This window comes from Cervus elaphus, chromosome 17 (assembly GCF_910594005.1).
Source record: "Cervus elaphus chromosome 17, mCerEla1.1, whole genome shotgun sequence".
NCBI classification, from domain to species: domain Eukaryota; kingdom Metazoa; phylum Chordata; class Mammalia; order Artiodactyla; family Cervidae; genus Cervus; species Cervus elaphus.
This window is the reverse complement of record NC_057831.1, coordinates 42582979-42598039: the sequence shown is the minus strand read 5'-3', so window position 1 is coordinate 42598039 and position 15061 is coordinate 42582979. Positions and strand designations below refer to the sequence as shown.

The window sequence follows — 15061 nt, the reverse complement described above, 5'->3', positions numbered from 1 at the left end:
CAGCACTGTTTATAAAAGTGAGAAAAAAATCCATCATTTTGACCCCAAAGATCTATCAGCAAGCAAATGGATATTAAATATGGTCTGATCACATATCAGAATATCATAGTGCCATTTAAAAGATGAATTCAAGCTAAAAGTATCAACATGGATAAACCTTATAGAATGTAATGTTGAAAGCAGTTATTCTGACACCATTTATACAAATACTAAGCTGCACAATCAATGTACAAATAGGTAATGGGTCCATGCATTTTGTAGCAAAATGTTTATCTAATGTGCAATTTGATGTCTATCATTTTCAGGATCAGGGTTATCCCAGGTGAGGGATGGAAGAAAGGCAATTTAGGAAGGGCAGAGAAGGGCCTCACCTGGGTCAATGATATTTTTTTCACAGAAAACATATGTGGCAAAATATTAATATTTGTTAAATCTAGGTCATAGTTGTATGGATACTTGTATTTTTTTCTGTATGCTTGAAATACCTTTTTTTTTTAAGTGAAAGAGAAAAGAAGTGAAGCTTCATTTCCCCAAAGGAGCTACTATGCTTCTTCCCCTCTGATAATGAGATCCCTATTAGTCAGTGGCTTTCCACTTTTTCTTTTTTTAGCAACAGTCTTCCTTTCAAATGAAAATTTTTATGGATTTCTAATATATATACCCAATGAAAGCTGAGGTGCCCCAGAGCCCTAATTTCTCACCTTCTCTCAATGTGACCTAACAGAGTCCCCAAAGATATCTCCACAGAACCCAAGGCTCCAGAGCACACAATCTGAACACTATTTTTATAATGAATGGTGAATCCCCTTTAACCCTGATGTGAGAAAGCTATGGGCCAGTTTTCAAGCTTTCTAGTAAACATCTATGTTCAGAACATTTGTAGTCTCCCTTTCCCTCCTGTTTCTGACTTGCTAGCTGGCATTTCTTTTCATCAAGAATGAAATCCCAGCAATCCCACTGAATGTAATAAAACGGCCTATCTTCAATAATTGACAAAAATTAATACCTCTCAACAAGTTAAACTGACATCTAACTGTCCTCCCTACTGTTATTCTCTGAATAACCAAGATTTAGCAGTGTTTATGTTATTCAAAAATACTTTTTAAAATAGAAATACAAAAAGAAGATGATTTTTTTAAAGAAGCAAATCTCCCTTAAATAAAATGAAAGCAATAAATGACTCAGATTGAATGCAATTACCCACATTTATAAGAGAATCCAGCATTAGGAATATCAAAGGTTAAAAAATAATAGACTCATTTTCACAATATATACAAATATTGAATCATTATATTGTATACCTGGGACTAATGTTATATTATATTATGTTATATGTCAATTATACTTGAACAGAATAATTTTAAAAATTAAAGAATAAGAAACATATAAATATAAATTTCCCTCAACTACTGACCAATATACAGATACTTAATACTACATTTATGGATACAAAAAAGCTAGTGAAGATATTTCTTTGGCTTTAACTTTTTATATTAAGATACATTTATTTGTTCTGACAAGGAGATCTGATACTGTTCTTCTGAAGATGTCACATTTTCTGAAAGAAGTCTCCTCAACAAAACATTGTGGTTGACCATTCTAATATACCAAAGTACAAAATTATCACTCCCAGAAGATTCCACATAGCCCAATCATGTAAGTATGGTTGGTCAAACATGAAACATGTTTGCAATAGTCAAACAGATAAAACTGCTGTGGCTAGGGAAACAATCCCCCCTCAAATGGCCTGCTTTTAACACATGCCTATATAACAAGGAAAAAATGTCACCTAGTGAGAGCAGTCTCAGAGACAGCGCAGCGTCAGAGAGCTAACTGCTGCTTCCTGGTTATGCACCCAGGCTCCCTGTCTTCCCCGAGCATGTACCCAGACATCATCAAGGAAGACCCCATACTTTGACAGGAGCACCCTCACCAATCCTGGCTTTCCACCAGGGCCAAGAGTTGCCTGATCTTGGCAAACAAAATTCTCTCTTCACCAGCTACCCTGTCCTTGTTCCTCATTTAAAGGAAACAATCTACCTCTTTCTGCAGCCACTATTGTATTCACCTAGCCCTGGGATGGTCAGCTGGGATGTGGAGGATACTGTGGGGAAAAAAAAGACTGTCAACTGGAAGGGGGAATTTCAGGGCAAGGCAGATATTTAAAGGAAGGCAGTATGAGGCCAGACAGAGGACGACAAATGAATATTGTGTTCTATGGAGATCAACTAAACCTCTAAAATCAATCTGCTTGCCTGAAAATCTACCTTACCAAGATCACAAAGAAACAATACACTGATAAATTCTTAAAGACTTTATTTCTAACACAAGACAGTTATTAGGCCATCTTTTAAAGCAGCACATGACATTACATGGGGGAAGAGATAAATGGAAGAAATGTGAAAAATTCAAAGAACCACAAAAAATTATTAAATGCATAGTAAAGTTTGCATCAGGAAGGTTATGTAGCCTAAAAAAGTCAGGTGAAGATAAGTCTAAAACATAACTGGATAAAAGTAAAGGCTGATGAAACACCAAGACAGGTTGAATACTGTCAGTTGAGGTGCCCATCTCTAGAAATCCATAGAAAAAGAATGGACAGTCCTCCAGGTGAGAAGATTTAGTTACTCATCTGCACAAAATCAGATTGGATGACCAGTATTATGAGCTTGTGATCAAAAACACACAAAGGGCCTTGTGTAGACTCAGACTATTGTTTGAGAACATTTAAAGGTTAGTTCTAGAATTTCTACCAGGGAGTAACGTCAACACATTGGCTTTGAGAATGGATATAAGGCCTGTGCAAAGTGAACACACACAGCAAATGCCCAGTTGATCCATAAATAGTTTGGGTTCCAGCAACATACAATAAATTCTTTATTAGTTAGATAGTCAGGAAATAGAGTGCTCCAGCTAATCAAATATTTTCCGTTAATTGTTACCACATGCAGAAGGATTACAAATTTTTAAAGAATAAGAATAAATTAAAATACACTTAACACTGAAACTAAACTGATTATAATTTAATCTTTCTCTAATTATTCAGAATGCATTTCAGGGTCATCAAGAAAAGCATAAATTATCAGTGCTTGATGACTGTGCAGGAAGACACATTTTTTCTAAAATCCTGGTTAATAGACGCTGGGTGAAAAGAACTCACTGCATTCGTTATCATTTGGGGGAGTTATGTGCCAAGCATTTTTCTAGGGTATGAAGTATGTCATTAATCCTCACCAAAGATAAAATTTCTCCGATGATGAACTGAAATTCATAAGAGTTAGAATAACTTGTCCAAGGGTACACAACAGGAAAGAGTTGTCAGAGCCAGGTTTTGAGGGCAGAACTGTGTCTTTAAGGAATATGCTCTTTCACTATTTCAAACAAGGTATTGTGTAAAAGTGTTCATAAAATTTATTGCTTGTATGCATAAACTTAAGCATAGTCAGTGGGTCGGATTGTTCATTTTTCCAGACATGCTGAAGAATTTTTCTGAACCATTCTTGAGATTGCTACCATGTATTCATAGCGGCAGAAACTTTGGGCATGAGATATTTTTATAGATTTTTTTTTTTAAATAAAAGGCCAACTGCTCATTCAAAGGCTCAAGAATATAGCTCGATCTTTGGACTAAATTAGCAAAGCCTCAGCCACAAAACAAAATGATTTACCAATAAATGTATATACTTAATATACATTCATTTACTCACATTTTATGCAATGATCTAATTTCTGTATTAATCCACTCATATTTAACTGTGCAACATATTTGACTTGACTCAGATGGTAAATAATCCACCTGCAATGTGAGAGACCTGGGTTCGATCCCTGGGTTGGGAAGATTCCCTGCAGAAGGGTATGGCTACCCACTCCAGTATTCTTGCCTGGAGAATTCCATGGACAGAGGAGCCTGGCAGGCTACAGTCCATGGGGTCACAAAGAGTCAGACACGACTGAGTAACTTTCACTTTCATAAAAGAACATTTAAAATTATAGACTTTAGGCTGAATTTATATCTATAAAGGAAATGAATTCAATTTGTGATGGAAGAAGAGAGTTATTTCATCAACAGATGTGATACATCCCTTCTCCCATCATCTACTTTTGCGTCCCAAACATTCACAGTTTCACCTGAGACATTTATGGCTTCTTGTTCACCTGTATTCACAAGTACCAATTAAAATTCTTCTGGGTTCAAATGCCTTCTGTTCCTTCACCTATAATGGTTTCACTTATCTCTAAAACAGGCAGTAATTCCCATAATGGAATTTCACAAACAAGGGGGGAAGTGGCTGAACTTTGGAAGGTGGGGAATCATCTCTGGCCATGATACTGTTTCATTAGCTAATCCCATTCACACCCAGAAGACTTGGCAGTTCTGAGATGACCCTCATCAAAGAGGCTGGCCTTTCCTCCTCTGCACATAGCATTTCCAGATAAGCCTTAAAAATTACTTTCTATTCCAAAAGAAACTATTTTCATCTCTAGCACCACACTGATATTTCCATCATGTTGAAGAAAATCCTACCTAAACAGTAACTTGGGGTCAGAGGATCCCTGACTGGAGTTACCCCTTTGCTCAAAAATTCAGAACAGAAAAACAGACTTCACATATATGAAGTCGCTACACAGAATTATGGTGGGAAGGTAATTCTGAAATTTGATCCTTCCTTCTAATTCAGGATCTTGCCCAGAGACAAAAGTTTCATGCTCAAGTAAAATTTAAAGAAAGTTAAAATTACTGCACTGCCTAACTGAATTAAATTATGCATTTATAGTGAAGCTTGAAAATCATACTTAACTGTCTTAAAACTTGATAGATTAGGTGGTGCTTGCCATGATCGTGTTTTGAAAGGTGATTTCACTGCTCGTGATTGTAACTGCCGAGGAGCTGTTCAGTTGGGAATTTTACTCTAATGCTTTGAACTGATTTGTTCATTCAATTTCCTCTCTGAGATTTTATACCCTCCACAGTAACTTTGTTAAACTTGAATCTGAGGTGACCCTTCTGATTCTGAACTCCAAGGGATAACTTTCTCAGGGGAAGAAAAGTAAGGTTCATTTTCAATATGAATGAATAAAAGAGGAAACACCCAGACTGAAGGTCAAGAAAATGTTACCTGGAACTGAATCAATATCAATAGAAACAGTTCATTGAAGAGCAAGGGCTAATTTTATGTCCAGATAAAAAAGGTGTTCACATTTCAAATTAAGTAGCTGGATAAGAAGAATGAAGAAAGTTCTTTTTAAAAGACTATTAATTATAATTCCTTAGACTTAATTTTATAGCCTAAGAAATTACCGAGAGTTCTTATAAAATATGATCCTTGACATACACGCCTAGAAAGAATATTTGGAGGGTCACATAATTCTTAAACTGAAAGGATCTCAAATGAATAGCTAGTTCACCCCTTTTGTTCTTCAAATGAAGAAACTGAGGCACAGTGAGGTGAAGTGTACTTACAGAAAAGAAAGGTCAAAAATTTTAGCATAGATTTCAATTACTGTCAGAACAAACTCAAGTTTAATATCAAAGGGGTATAATTAGCACCCATGCATAATACCAATGCATGAAAACTGTCTTAATAACAGTAAAAACAATCTATCATTTCTTTAAAATTTTCTTAAAAAGCAAAATAGTAGAATAAATCTAATACTTCATTGCAATTCCCAGGAGTAATTCATTTATTTCTCCTACTAATCTAGACTCAATCTCCTAGTCACTCATTAAATGTTTACTGAGCATTTACAGAATGCTAAGTATGGAGCTCAAAACTCCAAAACTGTATTCTGGTCAGAAATTTGTCTGTAAAAAAAAATGGTGATTAAAAGTTTACTACATACTATTCCTGCCTCTGAGTGTTTATACCTTTTAAAAACTTCCATTTCCTTCTAAAAATGGCTTTCTTCCTTCTTTTGAAGAATTATAGTAGGCACTGTCTTCAAGAATCAAAGTGTTTCTCAAGTTCTATCTATTCAATCATCTTATTTAACAAATATTTAATTGTTACAGGGCTACGGTTGTGCAAGGATCCTATGAATCGGTTACAGTATCAATGTTTAATGCTTCTTTCATAATATTGTTGATTTTCTTACAGTGTCAAGCTCTCTATTGGAATATATATATATATATATATATGTATGATGCAGTTAACCAATAGTTTATCCAATAACAAGCCTGGGAAAGCTGTCAGAAACCATATTTATGTCACTATAGAGCAAATGTCCAGCATAAGCAATCTCAAAGTTATATAATAAATATCGAGCAACAGTCCAGCATATGTTGAAGTTATAAACAGATAAGACCAGACCATAGGTGAGATTAACACTGCTTAAGGTCTAATTAGCAGTGCTACAAATCCAGAGACTCATTTTCTCAGTGTACCCAGAGTTAATATCCACTGCTGAACTCACAAGACTTTGATTTACAAGACAAAATGTCAGAATAATAATTCATAGTGAGGAATATCCTCTTCCAAGATTTGGAAAACTCCAAAAGTTCCCTGAGTAGGAATGGCTAACACCTGGCCATGCCCTTCTCTCTCTCCTTTCCTAGAGCCCACAGCTGTCCAACGGAATGCGTCTTAACAGAGTTACCAAGACAGCCCCTGCCAGTCACACCAAGAAATTACTTACCATGTTCCAAAGTAAGTTTTTAGATAACTAAGAAGCCAGGTGGTAATCAGGTTATTTTGCAGATCAGGAAACAAGAGCTAATGCAGGCAGACACATGGAGCCCCACATCACCTGGGCCCCCGGGAAAAACCTAAGACTTGCACCTTCTCCCACTTCCAAGACCCTGCTGAGCACCTGGATATTTCAGCATTGCTCTCTCCCTGAACAGATGAAAATAATCATCATCTCTTCAAACTCATTTCTGTTCCCTTTGGATATATACTCTGAAGTGGATTTTGCTGGATCATATGGAAGTTCTATTTTTAACTTTTTCAGGAACCTCCCGACTGTTTTCCATGGTGGCTGAATCAATTTACATTCCTACCAACAGTGTACAAGAGTTCTCTTATCCCCACATCCTCCCCAATACTTATCTCTTGTTTTCTTGACAACAGCCAAGAGATATACGAACTCCTATGTTTATTCATTTGTTGCAGCATTATTCACAATAACCAAGATATGGAAACAACCTAAATGTCCATCAAAAATTGATCAACAGATGAATGAATAACAGTGAAGTTGTGGTATACACACACACACATGCACACACATACACAATGAACTATGAGAAGAAAGAAAAGAAATCCTGCCATTTGTAACAACATGGATGGAATTTGAGGGCATTATGCTAAGTGAAAAGTTAGAAAAATACAAATATTGTATAAAATCACTTTTTTATGGAATCTAAAAAGCCAAACTTGTAAAAACAAAGAGTAGATTGGTGGTTACCAGAGTTTGGGAGTTAAGAGAGATGTTGTTTAAGGGTACAAACTGCGAACTAAAAGATAAATAAGTTCTGAGGAACTAATGCACAGTATAATGGCCATAGTCAACAATACAGTATTATAAACCTTAAAGTTAAGAGACTAGATCTTAATCGTTTCTACTACCAAAAAAAAGAAAATGATAATTCTGTAACATAATAGAGGTGTTAGCTAACACTAAGGTTGTAATGATACTATAATATATAAATATCAAATCAACGTGGTAGACACCTTAAACAATGTTATATCTCAATTATGTTTCATTTAAAGCAAGTGTGTGATCAGTCATGTCTGACTCTGAGACCCTATAGACCGTAGTAGCCCGCCAGACTCCTCTGTCCACAGGATTCTCCAGGCAAGAACACTAGAGCGGCTTGCCATATCCCACTCCAGAGGATCTTCCCAACTCAGGGATAGAATCCACATCTCCTGTGTCTCCTGCATTGCCAGCAGATTCTTTACTGCTTGAGCCACTGGGTTTTCATTTTAAAAGTATTACCAAATCCTTCCTTTTGCCCCCCTTTTGAGATTCTGTTGACTCTATTCCTTATATTGGAAATATAAGTCTTCTTCAGACAAATTATATTTTACAGATCTTTTACAGTTATAAAAATGTAACTGCACTTGTTTGCTGCTACCTCAATACAAAAACTACTGGACAGACTGCCCTGACAATGGAGGGTGAGTTTAGAATCATCTAAATAAAAATTTTTAAAGACTGTATAGTAGTATAAATTTCACAGGGTATGGCAGTGGAGGACCTTAAGTAATCATCCCCTTGAAGCAGTTGGAACTGAATTAAAAAGAAGTCCAAGGGACTTCTCTGTAGGGGCAGAGAATGCTATGGAAATAGAAGATAAAGAATGGTTTCTAATCAGGAAGCACAAGGGCAGATTCTCTGATGTGTGACTGAGCTGCTGCTCACAGGGAAACTCCTTGAAACCTGCTCCCAGGAAGCAGATGCACCAGGCTCTATGTCTCAAAGAGGGTGTGCCTGCTAAGTCATGTATGTACCTCATCATATCATTGTGGCCTCACTTGGGTTAAGTCTGATGAAGTAGCTCAACAACGGCAGTGTGTGTGTGTGTGTGTGTGTGTGTGAGTGATTTTGAACTCTGCCAAGCACCACACCAGTCACTTGGTCATAGAACACATTCTCTCAAACCCCTAAACTGATCCCACTATCATAGCCCTTCAGAAACATGAAAGAAAATAAAAACCATAAATTCTGAGACAGGATCCGGATAATGAGCACCAAACCTCCCCTTTGCAGTGGAGAGCACTAAGGTCCAGATTGTGTATTTTGGCCAGAGTGGTTGATATCCTTAAAGGTATAAAGTAACTATATCAAATATGAAACTAATATCTAACATTTTCAGGTGTTCTGGGCATACGAATACATAAATTTATTTTTACAACTGACTTTGGGTTAGGCAGAATGGCAGTTAGCATCAGTCTCATTGAACAGATGAGGAGGCTGACATTCAGAGAGTCCTAATGAGGACTTCCCCAAAGGCACACCCCTAGAACACAAGACTTAGCCTTCTCTCTTCAGACTCTGCAGACTTCCTACTTTTCTACCCTTCATGTGGGAGAGGGATGACAAGCATGCTACTGAGCAGAAGTAGGGGAGAAGCAATAGGACAATCATCTGCCATGTTTCTCTTCAAAGTTTACTCTATAATCTCTGGTTGTCTGAGTTGATGTGTGGTCTGAGTATGTAGGTTTGTGGTGGTTTAGTCGTTAAGTCATATCCAACTCTTGAAATCCCATGGACTGCAGCCCTCCAGGCTCCTTTGTCCATGGGATTTTCCAGGCAAGAACACTGGAGTGGGTTGTCATTTCCTTCTCCAGGGGATCTTCCCAGTCCAAGTAGCAAACCTGCATCTTCTGCATTGCAGGCAGATTTTTTACCGCTGAGCCCCACCAGGGAAGCCCTGTAGCCTTGTAGGTTGGTGGGATACAAATACATTGGAAATTGTTTTCTTCATGACTTTTCAAATTCCACAAGTCTATGCACTAGCATGCTTGAACAGCCTTTGAATCTCGTTCTTCCTTCTCTATTCTGACCTTGACTCCTCTTCACAGGCTCCATTCAGTCCTGCAGGGAGCAACAGTATCAGGTGCATCTGACATCCCAGCCTCCACGTACCCAAAGCTGTGAGTTCTCCATGAGCTATGAGATGAACTGCTCCATGGGGCTGAGTTGACAAAGGTTTATCTTGAGAAGCAACAAAACAATAAACATGGAGTGGGACTCTACATTCAGGTAATTGAGTCTCTATTCTGAGCTTGCAATGGATTTTTAATTGGTTCGTTTTTCCAAAAGGTCAATGTGTCAAACTTTGAGCCTTTTCCTTAATTCTTAGGATATTTTCTAACACACATTTAGAAAAACACAGGTGCTTAACACATTTTGTCCAGTTAAATGGGCCTCTGCAATCTGAAATTGACATAGGCAGGTGGCTGCCAGGTCTGCACCACTTTAGGAAATGGATGTATTTCTCCCTTCCCGGATCTCCACTGGAAGGGAGGGAGAATGCTGACAGACAACAGCAGGGTGATTCTGAGCTCAGCATCCTATCTTAGTGGTATAGCCAAGCTGCAAGATTTATAACCTTCTTGTTACAATGCATCAGCTTCAACACTTTCAGTGAAGTCTTCAATAACTTCGATGACATCTTGCTGAGGGGTTTTGTCATTAAAAGCCTAAAGCTGGTCATTAACAAACCTTCTCTGCAATCATCTACCGCTGTGCTAACTCAGGCATGGATCTCACTGGAAAGTTGGGCTGGCTCAGAAACTTTCCAGAAGGCTGCGTTTTTTTTTTTTTTCCCATGTGGGGTATATTTCTTTAAGAAAAGGAAATACAGTTCCCAATCATTTCATTTCATCATTTATTTCTCATTATCCATTGACTATCTCTTCTCTGAAAGACACAACCAAATTCGACAAACATGTGTAGAAAGCTACTTCATGACAGAAACAGTGCTCGGGGCTGAAGATATAATTATAAAAAAGACACAGCTCCAACTCTCAAAGGGTTCAGAGATATCCCCCTCCCAAAATTAACTGTCATTTATGGAATCTTTCATAACATGCCAGACTCTGTATTTAGGCTTTATAAGCATTATCGTGTTCATTTTTCACCATGCTTTAGAAAACAGATATTTTTATTATCCCCGTTTAAAGATTAAATGACTGAAGTGTTGTTTGTTTAAGAATTCCCCCCAAAATCACTGAACATGAAGTGGAAGAACCAAGTTTCAAACCTGTATCTTGCCTGACTTCAAGCTAGCTCTTCTTCTCCAAACAACAGGATTGGGTCAGGAAGAAGGTGAAGACCATGACATTTCAGTTGAGGAAAGACTGAGAGCCACACCACGGGGAGACACGTGTTCAGTAGGTGTGAGGAACAGGTTGAACCCAACTGAAATCTGCTTTTACGAGAGTTTACGTCATGGGTCAAGTATCACCCACTGAGAATAACTTGCCTGGTTTCTCACACTTTCTTACCTCCTCAACATCTAGATTATTAAGGTATCCCTTTATGTGTTCTTGGGCTTCCCTTGTGGCTGAGTTGGTAAAGAATCTGCCTGCAAGGCAGGAGACCTGGGTTCAGTCCCTGGGTTAGGAAAATCCCCTGGAGAAGGCAAATGCTACCCACTCCAATATTCTGGCCTGGAGAATTCCATGGACTGTATGGTCCATGGGGTCACAAAGAGTCGGACACGACTGAGGGACTTTCACTTTCATTTACATGTGCTTATATGTAGACTTTATATATAAGAAATTAAAAGACACTTGCTCCTTAGGAAAAAAGCTATGACAAACCTAGACAATGTATTAAAAATCAGAGATATCACTTTGCCAATAAAGGTCCATATAGTCAAAGCTATGATTTTTCCAGTAGTCAGGTATAAATGTGACAGTTGGACCATAAAGAAAGCTGAGTGCCGCAGAAGAATTGATGCTTTCGAACTATGGTGTTGGAGAAGACTCTTGAGAGTCCGTTGGACAGCAAGGAGATCAAACTAGTCAATCCTAAAGGAAATTAACCCTGAATATTCACTGGAAGGATTGGTGCTGAAGCTGAAGCTCTAATACTTTGGCCACCTGATGCAAACAGCCAACTCACTGGAAAAGACCCTGATGGGAAAGATTGAAGGCAGGAAGAGAAGGGTACAACAGAGGATGAGATAGTTGGATGGCATCACTGACTCAATGGACATGAGTCTGAGCAAACTCTGGGAGATAGTGAAGGACATGGAAGGCTGGCGTGCTGCAGTCCATGGGGTCACAAAGAGTCACAAAGACACAACTGAGTAACTGAACAACCACAATATATAGACTTAAACTTGCCTGCTGGCACCAGAGCAGCCAAGACTGGTGTAAATTTTATGAATATAATAAAGATTCAAATCATGTGAGAAAAGCCTAACGCTTTGAAGATCACTGCTTCTTGAGTATTTACAAAAATCCCTGTGACCGAACAATTCCAGCTACCCAGTTATTTGATAGTTGTTTCTGCTGCCAATTATTTGATATTTCACTTAATATGGCAACCTCTCCAAATGAAGTAATGAATGGAGGGAAGTCCTGGCTGCTAGGTCCTCCATAGGATTCAATCGTAAATAGCCAGAGGGCCAATGCTACCAGCATTCATTAGGAAGTTTCCCAGAAAAAAATGATGGAAAAATTGCAGACATGGCAGGGGACGTTCTGTCATAACTTAGAGACATGAAGAGGGATAGAAATTTTTTTTTTAATGTCCTGGGATTCTATTTTTTAAATAATAAGAAAAATAACTTGCGGTGATAGATATATTCTTAAAAGTGCACATTTGGCAATGATAACAGTTACTACCATTGGTTGAGGGCTTACTATGTGCCAGGCAATTGCTTGGGGTGTTTAGCACAATAGCTTATTAAATGAAATTTTTACAACTCTGCCAGGGAAAGCGTTACCCCATTTTTATAGAGGAACAAACTGTGAGTTTGGGAGGGTGAATCATGTGTCCCTAGTTGAATAACTGGAGCTGGAATACAAGCCCAGTTATATATTATTTCAAGTTCTTGTGTCTCCACTGTGTTGCTTTTCTCCTATCCATAGCTACATTAATTAAAACAAAACCTGTTTAAAGGCATTTAAATAATGCAGTGATTAAAAAGGCATTTGCTGATTTCTCCCTTTTTTTTCCTGAAATGACATTTTCCTCTTTTTTTTTTTTTCTCCTTTTCTCATAAGGAAATAGAAACATTAGCTTTCTTTTTACAGCTCAATTAATTGCTGTGGGATTTTACCTGAGGAGATTAGTAAGGCCTTCAGGCAGACGCCATTGATCCAACTACAGTGTCATTATGTGCCTGTCCATATGCATGATGTGGGAGGGAAGGCTTTGTTCCTGAGAATCACAAAACCATCATCCATCTGACTCCCTGGGTTCTGGCGGCCTCTCACCTGCCGTGCTTCCCACAAATACCTTCCTCGGCTTGTTATTGCTTTTAATCGCTCACAGGGTGGTTCTTCCCAGTAAAGTGCTCACCAGTCAAGATCATTGGCATTACCTTGGAGGAGTCTCAGGAAATTGATCAGTTGCTTCAGCTCCCTTCCTCTGATGAGAGGCAGGATATGGGGCATCTGAGCTCTGTCCAAGGTCATAGGCTCCTGCCAAGGCAGCTTGAAACGCTTTCAAAGAATTTACGCAAGCCCAGGGCACCCAATGGTGAGGCAAAGTTTCTAGAAGTGTGGTGGGACAACCAAGTGCTCTCAGTCAGAAAGCCCTGGACTCAAATCCTATCAAACACCAAAGTAGTGGCAGTAATAACAATACTTTACACATTCTGCCTTGTTCCAGCAAATATTACTTATAACTTTTTGATCTCAAGCAAATGACTTAGCCTCTTTGAAACTCAGTTTTCTCATCTGTAAGATAGGAGCAATGACCTCATCTCAATGTCTTGAAAATAAAATAATGTGATGGCATCAATTAAGACCCTTTTTGTTCCAAGTGATAGAAATCCAATCAGAATCAGGTGAACCAGAAAGAGCACTTAATTATAAGTAAAAGTAATGTCTCTCAAAAACATGTTTGCAGCTGAGTCTGAGAAAAACTGGAATCAGAAGCACAACTGTCCCCCTGATCTCTCCCTGGCTTCTTGTCTCCATTTCCCTGGGTGCGCTGGTAGCTGTTCCCCACCCACCTTCTCACTACCCCTAAGCTTTACATGGAAAAGCATAGCCACCAATAGCCCACAAAGTTCCATCACCTTGTCAATCCATGCTATGAGACAAGCAAACTGATTGGTCCAAATTTCTAAATCCCAGGGAAGAATTGGGATTGATCCACCTCACGCCATGTGCCTACATCTAGATCAATCAATTATCTGTTGACAAAGAGCAGTCATTTATTCTGCTTACATAGCTATCCCTGTGGTAAGTCTAAGAACAGGGGCAAGGTGGGTATTTCCCAGAAAGAAAAGGGACTAGTTATTGGAAAAGAGTTTCACTGCAGAAGAGAGAACTGGTGTTCACTACAACAACATATGAAAAATAGCTATCACTATATCCAATCCAGAATAGATACACTTAATATAGTGTTTTTGGTCAATGTGTAGATTTCTATACATTTTTAAAAACTACATTTTCAAAAAATACAATATTATTTGTTACTTGCAAATAATAGAAATCATAATGTTAAGAATCAGAAGAGAATGTAGATGCTGTGAATAATTAACAGTTTAGGTTCATACTTTTTCCATTAATTCAACAATACAATAGGAATTCAATAAGTTCGAAAGCAGGATTTTGTTCCTAACCTTATCTTCTCTCCTATCCCTCACAAACCCAAATCTTCTCACATTTTCTTCTCTTGCCTTCAGTTACTGTTCTGTCTTTAAGTTATCTTAGTTTGAGGGTCCACCAGTGAGTTTTTAGTGTTAAAGATCTAAGGCACTGTAGAAACAACTAAAAATGACTTCAGAGAACAAAGAAATGTCCTTACGTGTTAGCACTAAACAGAGCACCAAGATGGGAATGAAGAAAGACAATTTCTACTTTTTCTCTTTTTTCCCTAAAATACACAGAACAGTGTTGAACAAGTTCTTTGTCGTCCCTAGGGTATCCATAAATCTGATGATCATAACTAGCCTACTCGTCTCTTGAGGTGAAGTTGGGAACATTGGTGTATTAGCTATGAGCAGGGTCATTTATAACCCACTCCAGTATTCTTGCCTGGGAAATCCCATGAACAGAGGAACTTGGCGTGCTATAGTCCATGGGGTCGCAAAGAGTCAGACATGACTTAATGATTAAATAGCAGCAGCAGGGTCATTTATAGGGAGAAGTGGGGAAGAATCTCAGAAAACTAGAGATTTCCTTTTCTTATCAGAAGGTGAATTCCCACACAGAGGATGAATCTTTTTTGTGTGTAACACAAAAGAATGATTTTGCTTGTGTAAAATTGTAGAAATCCAATTGCCCTCTGTCAATAAACCCCAGGGCTGGGTGAGGAATTGAGTCAATATATTTGAGGTTTTGGAAAGAAACCACTTTGTGTCACTTTCCAGAATTCCTTCTCACTGATTCCAGTATATTACTGATTTAGTTTGGAAAGAATAATTCCA

The 15061-nt window shown here is 38.2% G+C and overlaps 1 protein-coding gene across 1 annotated transcript in view; it reads right to left on the bottom strand.

Annotated features, from left to right (window-relative positions):
* Positions 1-15061, bottom strand: part of LOC122673388 (cytosolic beta-glucosidase-like) — a 121224-nt gene that overhangs the window by 44091 nt on the left and 62072 nt on the right. The window lies entirely within an intron of this gene.